Source organism: Tupaia chinensis, unplaced genomic scaffold (genome assembly GCF_000334495.1).
Source record: "Tupaia chinensis unplaced genomic scaffold, TupChi_1.0 Scaffold000255_1, whole genome shotgun sequence".
Taxonomy (NCBI): Eukaryota; Metazoa; Chordata; class Mammalia; order Scandentia; family Tupaiidae; genus Tupaia; species Tupaia belangeri.
This window is the reverse complement of record NW_006159735.1, coordinates 692,919-702,744: the sequence shown is the minus strand read 5'-3', so window position 1 is coordinate 702,744 and position 9,826 is coordinate 692,919. Positions and strand designations below refer to the sequence as shown.

Genomic DNA, 9,826 nt, shown 5'->3' with positions numbered 1-9,826 from the left:
ACATAGAGAACAAAAGTGAACAAACTTTAAATTCTTTTAAAAAATAAATTGCGTGTATTACAGAAAAACTGAACTAGAAAAAGTAAAAAACAAAACTGCCACAATTCCAACTACCCAGAGCCATGTGGGACTGGAGGGTGGTGTAGCAGTGAAATGTGACACTCCTTAAGGCTGATCCACATAAGAAGGGTTTGGGTTGACTTTTCTGAGTTCACTAAGCAGACATGTGCCAGTGATCAAGGGCTGGCTGAGGCTGGAGGTGGATCGTGGCATGAAGACTCTATGGGGGGGGGACCAGCAGATGGTGTAATGGTTACATGGCTAGACTCCCACACAGTTGTCCACAGTTCTTGTCCTGGACCAGCTGGCTTAAAATACCAGGTGTGTGGTGTGCTTGCCCAAGATCCCAAGAGGAAAACTGAGAAGGGATTGTGGCATGGTTGTCCCCCCGGGGGGTGATTTCTCACTTTCTGTGTCTCAGTCTCTGTCTGTGTGAGTGAGAGTGAGTGCATATACCCGATAGTAAAAATATCTCTCAAAAAAAAAAAAAAAAAAAAAAAAAAAAGACCCTATAGGAGTGTCAGTCTTTGTCTCTTTTTCTCTTGCTTATAGGAGAAATAGGTAAAATAAACAAATAAACTTTAAATATATTAATAGAAAACACTGCACAAAAATTTTAGAACACCAAAATCTCATTTTGTTTTGGCAACCAACATAGTTAAAAATTTATTCAAGCAACAATCGGCAATAGATACTAAATCTAGAACAAAGTTTGATGAGCAATAGGATAGTTATTAACCTCAATATATTTCCCCACAAATTATTACTGAGAAATGAAAATCAGTAACTGTTTAATATGGAAACTACTGAATGCCTTAACCAAGCAATCAAATAAACAAACTAAACAGCAAACTATGGGCCAGCAATGGTGGCACAGTAGTAACGCAGTGATCTGCAATGTTGAGGTTGGATGAGAAGTTCCTAGGTTTGTATTCCAAGATCTCTCTGTGCATAGAAGGTACCCATGTACATGCCTGTGACCCTGGCTGGCTGGAGGGAGTATAACATAGTAAAGACCCTGTGGTGGGTACCTGATTCCCTCCCTTCTTTCTTTGTCTCCTTTTTTTAAAAAAATTACCTATTTGATTTTATTTCTTTTTATTATTATTTTTAATTTGCTATAGAGCACATGCGGTCACCAGAAAGAGATAAAGAGAGAGGGCAAGTGAGAAAGCAAGAAAGCAAGCCACCAGGCCCGGGACTCAAACTGCAGTCAGCCACATGGGAGTCCAGTGCCTCAATCACCTGCTGGCCCGTCTCCCACTTTCACCAAAGAATTACCAAAAACAACAACAAAAAAAATCATGTTCCTCCAGACGATAAAAAAACACATACTGAGGCCAGCAGGTGGCGTGGTAGTTAAGGTGCTGGACTCCCACATGGTTTACAACAGTGAGCGCATGTGCCAAATGCTCTCAAAAAAAAAAAAAAAAAACCCTAAAAGAAAAAAAAAGTAAAGAAAAACATATTACTTGTCTAGTATTTCAGCCAAATGTGTATGATCTGAATTACGAGGAAACCTTAGACATTAAGGGGCACTGTATAAATAGCCTGCCAAGGTAATAAAAGACAAAAACAAGATTGAGAAACTATTCTAAAAGATTAAAGACTAGTGAGACAACCAAGCTAAATGTAACCTGTGATCCTGGATTGGCTACTGCACCAGGAAAAAAAATGACCAATATAGGGCATAATAGGAACAACTGAATATGGACTACAGCCTAGATAAAAGTATGACATCAATGGCAAACTTCCTGAATTTGATAACTACTCTGGTTACATAAGAAAATATGTTTATTCTTAGAAAATGTATAGGGGAACCAGCAGTTAGCGTAATGGCTATGTCGCTGGACTCCCACGTAGTCGACCGCGGTTCGCGTGCAGGACCTGGTGGCTTAAAACTCACGCCAAGCGCGTGTGCGTGCGTGCCCAAGATCCCGAGAGGGGAATCCATCCCCCCTGGGGGGTGATTTCTTGCTTTCTGTCTCTATGTCTCTCTCTGTCTGGCGAGCGCACGAGCCCTATAGCAAAAACCTCTCAAAAAAAAAGAAAAGAAAAGAAAATGTATACTTAAGTATTAAGGGATATAAAAGAACATGATGTATACAATTTACTCCTAAATAGTTCAGAAAAAAAAAAGTATGTGTATAAAGAGAATAATAGAGCAAATGTGGTAAAATTTTACAAATTAGGATACTTAGGTAAAGGGTATATAAGAGTTATTTATATTTCTAAGTTTTCTTTAAATATGAAATTAATTCAAACTAAAAAGTTAAAACAAAAAACCTTTTTTAAGCATTCTTCAATGTGTATATACACAGATGTGTGTGTAGTATTTTTTTAATTAAAAAATTGAATCATTAGTTTGATTTGCCAACTATTTAGTTTTGGAGGCCCTCCCAAACACATTTAAACACCCCTGAGAAACGGCAATCGTTTTCAGACTAATTAGAAGTGTCTTTCTCTGCTCCTCTTCTTAGGAAACTTCCCTCCACATACCATAAATACTCACCTCACAACCATCTCTTTAACCAGTCACAGCTAATTAGAGGGATCAAGATGGAAAATAGTGGCTCTTTGACACCTTGCCAATTCCTGTGAGATCCATCTGTAGTTTCTTCAAATAAAGTCTCTGAGATTTTCTCTATAGCCTTATAACAAATTCTTTACTTAGCTAGCTAGAGCTGATTTCTGTTCCTGCATCCAAACAAACCCTAGAACAGAGAGGTAGAAATAAACTATGAGCTTCCAAGAAGGCAGGGATGGTTTATCTACCTAGGTATCCTTGGTGCCAGCAAAACAATAGCTACTCAAATTCATCTTTTATCTGTGTTCAAAAATATTGTTTCAGTGGAGGCTTAACAATTTAAGATATAATAAGGTTTTATCAATTCAACCAATTAAGCACCTTCATTTAAAGAGAACAAGTACAAAATTCACCTTCTGGATACAATGTATCAGACTAATTTTAGACTCCCACCAATTTATAGCTACTAGAGCATCCTAGCCATTCAAATGAATCAAATCATTAATCTTCCCATTTTCTGCCCCTTTGTTAAATAGGAAATAGGTTTTCAAATGACTAGATCTATCCTTCTTTAAGTGACATATAAAGCAAAATGATAAAAGGAATCCAAGACCTCTATCTGTAAACTAAAACAAAACGAAACAAACAAAAAAACAGGAATTACTGCATTTACTAGTCTGTGAAATAAGAAAACAAGTATGTATATTTCTCATATATAATTATCCTATATATAAATCTCTGAAAAACCCAAACACCCCATTCCTGACAATATGTTAAGTGGTAATGATTAATTCTTTTCTCCACATTTTTCACTTGTTCCTAAAAGTCATGGACACTAAGCTTGACCTTATTCTTAGGATACAGTTAAAAAAGTGGGAAAACATATTTAATCTTTAAATTTATTTAACTCAAATTTATGTTTAAGATAATTTTAAGTCTTTAACTAAAAATCATGTTTCAGGGCCAGCTAGGTGGAATGGCAGTTAAGGCAGCTGGATCTCACATGGCTGGCTACACAGTTGAAGTCCCAAGGCTAATGCTGCTTGAAAAACATGGCAGGCACATGTGCGTACATTTCTAAACTCCTGTGAGGAGTATGAAGGAGGACTGCAGCTTGATCATCCCCTTGGGGTGAGGGGGACGAGCTTTCTAACTTACTGTCTCTCTACCCCTCTGTTTCTCTGGTGTGTGTACCCTACACAAACAAAAAATTAAACTGGAATCAAAATTTAAAAAGTAAAAAAAATATATATATTTTAAATACTCTTTGAAAACAAAAGTCAACATAATATTTTTTAAATTAATCTTTCTTTTTGTCTCGGATAAAATGTTAAACAATCTAATTTTGTAAAATTTTAAATTATGGTACAAATACTACAAACCAAAACCAACTCAGTCCCACCATCAGATCCTACCTTTCTGCCACAAACTCAGACCTTAAATGCTGCAATGAAAATGACTATGAGACAGGTGTGATGACTCAATATTACGTTTCTCAATAATAAGCTTCAGGATCAAGAATGTTTCTTCCTTTGGATTAACACTGAACTATGCAACCTAAGAGTTGGTAGGATATTATGTCTTTTCACAACTGGTATAAAAATAGAATAAAGAAAGCCACCAAGGGGCCAGCAGGTGGCGTGGTGGTTAAGACACTTGACGATTTCCACAGGATGGATGGCATTTTGAGTCCTGGACCTGGTAGCTTGCTTTCTCACTTTCCTGTCTCTCTCTGGTGAGCAAATTTAAAATAATAATAAAAAAGAAAACCACATAAATAATCTTGTTTCTCATGTTGACTTGTATACAATCTATTAAACCCAAATTTCCTATAGAAGAGTTTTAAAATGTAAAAAATGTTTTAGCTAAATATGACAGATGTATAGTTGATTATTTACTCATTAAATTTATATTATAGATTACTTTACTCATTAAAAGGCATTATATCTGTTTTCATTACCTTAAGAGGGAACACATCAAAATGAAATACTTTGCTGACCTGCTGCATTGAAAATATTCAACATCCCAAACAGCTTAAATAGTCTTAGTAAATAAATAACCAAATGAGGTTTCCAATAAAATTCACTTAGTAATATAAAAATGGCTTTCTTAAATTGTCGAAAAATGAAATTTTATTTGTGAGCTCTCCATGCAGGGCTAAAGAACTGATTTCATATCAAGTGAAAATGACTATCAAGTGAAATTAAAAATCATCTGATTTAAGTAAAAACCATCCTAGTTACCAATAGATAATAAAAACTATTTTAAATAATTATTTATTTAATTTTATTGCTCATTATTATTATCCTTTGTAGTTTGTGACAAGGCTCATGTGATCACGAAAGAGAGAGAGAGAGAGAGAAAATGCAAGCCACCAGATCCAGGACTTGAACCGTGTTTAGCCATGAGGGAATCCAGTGCCTTAATCACCATGCCACCTGCTGGCCCCAAAAATTTCTTATAAAGATACAAATAAGATGTAATTAACTTAGTCTGGGTCACCATGATTTGATTTTTAATAGCTCTCAGCATACAAGTTCATGACAACAAAAAACTATTTCTTCTCATCATAGTATGATTAATTCCCACCTTTATATAAAATGCTCATTGTTTAAAAGCAATAGCAAGATTTTTTAGTTAAATACCATCACCTTCATTAGCATAAAATAATTTTCTATCACAAATACTGCTCTTTCATATTGAATAAAATTTTAGGTAATAAAAAAATCCTTTCAATGTTAAAAAAATAAGACTCCTCCCAACATTTACACATTACAAAACAGTAAATTTGAGTCACTCAAATTTTAAACCACGCCTAAAGCTAGTGATATTCACATAGCAATATTAAAAATAGCATCCTCTTGTTTATTTTGCCAGTCAACAAGAAAAATAATTTTTACCATAAAACAAAATTAATTTTATACTCCATATGAAAGTCTCATACAATAAGAGTATTTAATTTTTATTACAACAAATGACAAGGGACAGCCTATTTGAGATGTAAATGTGTTCTATTAAAAAAAGCTTTAAATTAGGGGACCAGCAGGTGGTGTGGTGGTTAAGGTGCTGGCCACTCCCACATGGTTGACCAGAGTGCAAGTCCTGAATCTGGTGGCTTGCTTTCTCACTCCCTCTCTCTCTCTCTCTCTCTCTCTCTCTCTCACCCTCTGTCTCTTTCTGGTCACATTAAAAAATAAATGAATGAATAAATAAAATAAATAATTATTAAAAAAAAGCTTTAAATTCAACAAATACCAATTATCTGCTAAGACTAAATCCTTTACAGATAAAAGCTATATTTAAATATTTGAAACTAATAAACATGACATCTCTTAAGAAAACTGCATACTAGTATTTCCTAAGCAATTTTGATAGCTATTCAGAAAAAAAAAAGTTCTGTTGTGCTATAGTAGTACATTTAAATCCTAGTAGGGACTTCCAGAAAAGCGGAGTTATTAGGATTTACATAATACACCTTTAAAAGTGAAACCAGTTTCTTTAAAACAATGAAAATGGGTACAACATTCCTAGAAATTAAGTAGCAAATGTAAGAAGTTAGAATTTCCCTAAGACCACTAAGGTTTGTATAGAGGGGAAGCATTTCTCCTGATTTATTAATTTGCTTCTCTCTCTACTTCCTCATTTTTAGATCCAAGAAGACATAGAGCATAATGTGATGTACACATGGCAAAAATCCTCTGGCGAGAAGCTGTGAGGAAGTCTGACGAGCCAAAATTGTTGGAGAGTTATCAGAGTCCTATAAACTTGAAGGGAAACAGAGACCTGTGAAGGTTCTAAACATATCAATAAACTGGGACTAAAGGGATCCTTTAATTTATACTGACAACAAAAAGGAAGTATGACCAAAATATAGTCTCTAAAAATAAAATTTACTCTCCAATTACATTACAGTTTCCTACAAATCCACTTAAACAGATAAACCACTAATCCCAAACTCAAATAGCCTAAGAACAAAGATCATTTGACTAGTTTTTTCCCAAGGGATCAAATGTTTCAAAACTCTCTGGGAACAAAAAATTATGTCTAACCTTTTAATAAATTTGCCTCTGTAATCCTAACTTAAAATGTACATAGTCAACTGAGTTTAAAAAAAAAAAAAAAAGCAGACTTTAAAAAAAAATCTAATTTTATAGGAACCAAAACATCAAAACAAAAGCAAAACCCAAAGAAATGAAACAAGCTAGTATGAATAAAGCTAACAGATTGAAGCAACTTTTCTTATAATTTCTAACTTGTTATTACTTTTTATATAAAAAAGAAGGTCCAATTGTTTTGTATATGTCTAGGCCTGACCAAGGTCACTATCAAGAAATGCATGGCATATACAAGTGTTCCCTCCTATGGCTACACTAAATCAAATTCATAAGAACATTCTGATTTTGCACATTCAGTAGTAAGTTTGAAGCACCAACCTTTTTCTGAACCACAGATCTTAACCACCTAGGCTATAAAATAAATGCACAATCTTTACACAGCAACGAAAGATCTGGACTTCTACAGTCACTCAGAGCATAACAAAAATGAGTATTGACCCCAGTCTTTATACAAATTCTCCCAGTACCCACCAACTTTTCATATTTTAACAAAATATTTCAAAGAATCTCAGGAAGGTTGTGTGCTCGGTCTTCCATGAGAAACTCACTGGTATGCAGAAAATCCTTAACTCAGTTATTTCTATAATCATTTTGTAGAATAAAAAATTAATATCAACCTAGTTCATATATTTAACTTACGAAGTAAAATTCTATGCTAAAATATTTACAGTGGAATAAGAGAATCATAAAAGGTTCTACACTCTCTATTTAAATACTACTAGATGGAAAGGAACTCATCTTTCAGTCTCCCCACAATGAAATGGTCATTAAATGCCATTAATGGCCCACTCATATCTCATGGCTTAGTTCAGCCCAAAAAGATGATGAGCCTTCTCATTATGGAAATAAATTCTAATCATTTACACTTTTAAAAATACAGTTAAATGACACTTGACACCATTTAATTTTCAGTCTCAGTGTATAACATTCTGAAAACATAAAAAGGACTCAAGACCCTATTATGGTAATGCTTTTATTTAAGTCTTTTAAAAAAAAGCCTAAATTCCACAATCCCATAATAGGCAAATGGGCATGTTGGGGGTAAAAATCAGGAGCCAAAGCCTTACTTTTTACTTACATAATCATGACAGCCTGCTACATTACAATTTTAAAAAGCAGCAAAGCATGGAGCTTCACTTTATCAAATACACAATAAACTTTGAAAATTCTTAAGAAAAGGTTAAATACATGAGGGGAAAATGGATATAAAACAGTGGGAAGAATAGCATCTCTACACCCAATGAAGTAACAGGTTTAGGCTTGTTTGTACAGCTCCCTAAAATTTAATTTGAAACAGAATACAAAAATCAAATTCACCAAGTGATTGAGTTGGATGGGAAATGTTTTACTCTAGATTAAAGCATCCAATCACACAAGATAGGTTGCACTTATATACTTAGTAAACATATTCATTTACTTTGGCATACTAAATTGAAGGTAGTTGGACTAACTAGAAAAACTCCATTATTGGTACCCAAATAATTTTTTGAAATGTTTAAGTTAAGGGCATCTATCATCGCCACTGAAATCTCCAAGGCTACCTGAGTGGTTTTTTTTTTTTTTGTGGTGTCATTTGATTTGTCTCTCAGGGAAAAAAAAAAAAAAAACAATAAAATTAATCAACTAAAACACAGCGTTACAATTTGCGGTAAAATCAACAGATTCTTTGTAAACGGCTGGGGGAGGAAAACAGCCCAGTCTTTCCATGTAAACATAATAAGCCTGTAATATACTGCAGACAAACGCACTGCATGGGGTGTGGAGGACCCGAGCTGATTAGATTACCACAACATCAGCCTGGGGCCGCCATTTTTAGAATCTGTAAAGGACAAAAGAGGGAAATTTCAGTTTTTACTCCCCATCTCAGAAATTAAAGGAGAAAACGGACTGTTTCCCCTTTAGGTATTGACGTCTCCGGCCAAGAGTGGAGTGCACCTCACCTAATTCTCTGCAAGGTTTCTCCAAACTCCAAACACATTATGTTATTCACATCTCTAACCAGGGACTAAGGCTGGGAAACCGGGGTTGACTCTAGAGCTAACTCGGGCGATTTCTGACTTGAAACGGTGGCAGTCTAAGACAGAGCCTGGCAAGGCCGGATCTGTACGAACTAAGGCCAGTGGAAGAGCGAGCGAGCGGGCGAGCGAGCGCACCGGGATTGTTTTTCTCTCTGCCCTCCCGGTTAGCACAGGGAGCCGTTTGTTTCTCGTCTGTGTCTGCTGCCACCGTGTTGGTGCCAATCCCTCGGTCAAAATAAGCTTTTCTGAAATGAGCCGTATTGTGGAGTCCAGGCTCCGCACGGTAAAGGACGGCGGTGCTGCACGGAGTGGGGGAGGAGACTGAGCAGGCTGGGTACTGGGGTGACCACCTCAGGGGCGGGTTTACCCTCTCCCGGAGAGGATGAGGAGCTGTCTCGCTCTCCCACAATAGCGATGCCCAGGGCGTTCTCCGAGCCCCCTGCGTAACTACGAGATCCGTACACCCGCGTCTACCAGTCAGGAAACCGGAGAAGATGGGGCCTATACGGCTTTTCAGCACCTCGACCAGACGCGGCCGAGAGGAGCCGAGCTGGCAGCTCCCGGGACCCCTCCGACGCACACCCCACTAACAGTCACCAGCCGCCCTCCTAGCCCAGCGACCCTAACCCGCTGCCGAGGAGTGCGCCCCTCCCTCACTCCCACTCTCAAGGGGGGTTAACTGCCAGTTTCCCCTTCCCCAACCCCAAAACCCGCCATAATGCAGCATTTCTAGGGACAGGGGAGAGAAAGGAGCAATTCGATCTAAACCAGCAACGTCTTGCCCCAGCAAAGACGCCTGAGCGTCAACGACGCCCCCCCCTCCCCGGAAGGATAAAGATGAGTACCCCGGTCCCCCTGGAAACACAGGTCCCCCCACCCGGCAAACCCCAGGAACTCCCACGGAGACGACAGGCACTGACCTGTGATGTTCACACACTGGACACCCGAACCCCGTTATCTGCTCGACCCTCGAGGAGTCTCTCCACACCTCGGCGCTCAGGCGACCCCCAGACAGCGGCCACTGCGGACACAGGACCCGGCTCCACACACCCCCTCCCCAAACAGCAGTGCGCAGCCTCTTCACCCGGAACCGAGGAGTCGGGGAG

The 9,826-nt window shown here is 37.6% G+C and overlaps 1 protein-coding gene across 6 annotated transcripts in view; it reads right to left on the bottom strand.

Annotated features, from left to right (window-relative positions):
- KMT2E (lysine methyltransferase 2E (inactive)) overlaps nt 1-9,820 on the bottom strand; it is a 111,555-nt gene extending 101,735 nt beyond the window's left edge. For 4 of the 6 annotated variants that reach the window (XM_027772117.1, XM_006149151.2, XM_014588038.1 and 1 more), the window contains exon 1: nt 9,641-9,820. The gene's annotated coding sequence lies outside the window, so the exon portion shown is untranslated. Of the gene's footprint in view, nt 1-2,572; nt 2,775-9,640 lie in introns of all 6 variants that reach the window. The other 2 variants (XM_027772118.1, XM_006149150.2) reach the window with 1 other exon arrangement.
- Between the last annotated feature and the right edge of the window lie 6 nt (nt 9,821-9,826).